Source organism: Perca flavescens, chromosome 7 (assembly GCF_004354835.1).
Source record: "Perca flavescens isolate YP-PL-M2 chromosome 7, PFLA_1.0, whole genome shotgun sequence".
NCBI classification, from domain to species: domain Eukaryota; kingdom Metazoa; phylum Chordata; class Actinopteri; order Perciformes; family Percidae; genus Perca; species Perca flavescens.
Window position 1 is genome coordinate 795,527 of NC_041337.1, and position 2,309 is coordinate 797,835.

The 2,309-nt window shown below is 44.0% G+C and overlaps 1 long non-coding RNA gene across 2 annotated transcripts; it reads right to left on the minus strand.

Moving 5' to 3' along the window:
• Positions 1-304: 304 nt before the first annotated feature.
• Positions 305-2,096, minus strand: LOC114559075 (uncharacterized). 2 transcript variants are annotated; one of them, XR_003693010.1, is made up of 3 exons: positions 1,735-2,096; positions 527-704; positions 305-344 (listed from the first exon to the last, which is right to left on the minus strand). It is a non-coding gene; the product is annotated as an uncharacterized LOC114559075 (long non-coding RNA). The 2 variants fall into 2 exon arrangements; XR_003693011.1 differs by having other exon boundaries at positions 308-347.
• Positions 2,097-2,309: the final 213 nt, after the last annotated feature.

The following is a 2,309-nucleotide window of genomic DNA, read 5'->3' on the forward strand; positions in this document are numbered from 1 at the left end:
TACACTATAATTTACAGGGAACTAACAATTCTAGTAATTCCCCCAAGAGCAAGCATTCAGTGTGACAGTGGCGAGGAAAACCTCCCTCTCAGGAAGAAACCTGGGACAGACCCAGGCTCTTGGTAGGCGGTGTCTGACGGTGCTGGTTGGGGGTGTGATGAACAGTGGCAATAATAGTCACAATAAAGCTAATTGAACTACGACTATAAATAGTAGTTGCTGTAGTTCATGGTGTAGCAGGGCGTTACAGGACCTAGCAGGGAACTGCACGGCGTAGCAGGGTGTAGCAGGACCACGGCGACAGCTGCAGCCATGATTTAGGGTCCACCCAAGTCCAAGGAAAACTGCTAGGCGAAAAAAAAAAATAGAAAGAGTTGCACAACATCACATAGTCAGTGGTCACAACACATACAACCTAACACAACCTAATACAGTCCAGTATGAAATGTCTTCTTCCTACCATTAGAAGTAATTTGTAAATGTTTATGTGTCATATACAGCGAATGATAGATGCAAGTTACACTACCTGATGAGCTTTGCAGACATCTGATGTTGCACTGTGACCCACAACGAAGCACTAATGGCCCAGGATCCTGTAGAGAGAAGCCCTCTGTCAGGTGCATCTATCCCTTCATTACTGGCTGCACGCTGTTAAGAATTAGCTAAAAGACGTGTTCTTCAATTTCTGGAGGAGGAAGGAGAGGCTGTGGTCGAATTGAAAGTTAAGCAAAAGGTTTAATGAAACTGCATGAAAACGACAAGACAAAACACAATTAAACATAAAACATGAAAACACTGCAGCTGACAGCGGACTGATCTCATGCTTCTCCTTGTGGAGTCACAGAAGAACAGTCATGTGACATGACAAACAATACGCTGTAAACAGCGGACTTCAACGTGCTTCCCCTGTCGGGGTCACAGATTGAAGTCCCGACATCACATCAACAATCTGACAATATCTGAAAAACACGGAGGTTCAAAATCACTCACAAAAATAGGATACAAGCTTAGTTACCAACTGGATCAGTAATAATAAAAAAGAGAAATAAAACCAAAGCAGCTCTGACGTGTCAAAACCTCTAGTGGCAGAAGCTAGGAGATTTCAGCATATTGATTAATATATCAATTTGGACTTTGTAAATTACCAGAGAGTAGCCTACTGGGATACAAGATTGTGCGGTAGAACGGTCTGAATTGAAATGCAGGGGAAACTGGAGTTTTGTGATAGCTAGCTGCCGGCCAACAGCTCATAGCTAGCTTAATAAAATGCGGGGGACACGGGGGTGTTTGTGCTAGCTAGCTGCCTGCCAACAGTTCATACCTAGCTTAATAAAATACGGGGGTGTTTGTGCTAGCTAGCTAGCTGCCTGCCAACAGCTCATAGCTAGCTTAATGCAAACTGCATTGATTTCAAGGCAGACAATTACGAAAACCTGTTCTAAAGCTCTCTCTCTCTGTATGCCGAAGCCCTGATGCTAGGAATTTGCAGTTAGCGCATTTTTAATCCAGATGAGGTAATGATTTCAGACGCAATTTTAGCTACTCCTGTCATCAAATCATCAGCTACCAAATGTTTGCTAATACAATAGCCAAGCTAACATGTATGTTACTAGTTAGATGGTGGATTGCCAAATACATACACACTCAAATCACTTCTTTATTCTGAAATTATTAGACTAAAACAGTACGAAATCAGCCAAATTAAGAGTTACAAGAATTAAAAGTAAGACTTACTCTGCTAGGAGCTCTTTTTCGGTGCATGGAATTTCTGCAAGTGCTAGCACTTGGCCCTCCAGTCCTGCCTGCGCCCGATTCAGGTGAAAGCCTTGATGGTGGTGGACTTGATTCCATCGAGTGCACCGAGGGAACAGCGTCGGTAATCAGCCTCGCATGGTCCCCAAAATCCCATCCGAGACTCCAACAAATCTCCAGGTGTATAACTCTCCGGAGTGAAATGAGCGCCACAAACGACCGAGTGTGCGGTGACAGACGCGGCAGTGAAGTCTGCTCACTTTGTAAAGAAGGACCTGCTATTTCATGTTTGGGGTGACGGGGATCAGCCAATCAGCGCCTTTGTTTTGGGGTCAGAAAGGACGCCTGTGTTGCGCTAGCTGATAAGTTTCGTTTTTTGAGTTAGTAGCGAGTGGCCAGGAGAAGCACATGTAGATATTTCTGGGGTGTATTGTTGTCGTCTGTGTCGCCATCTGTGCATGTGTGCGTTCAGATACATTGTGAGTACATTGGTGTAAATGTTTACATATGTGTATTTTGGTGCCTTGGGTTTATATGAATGTTATCTGTTCTGGGAT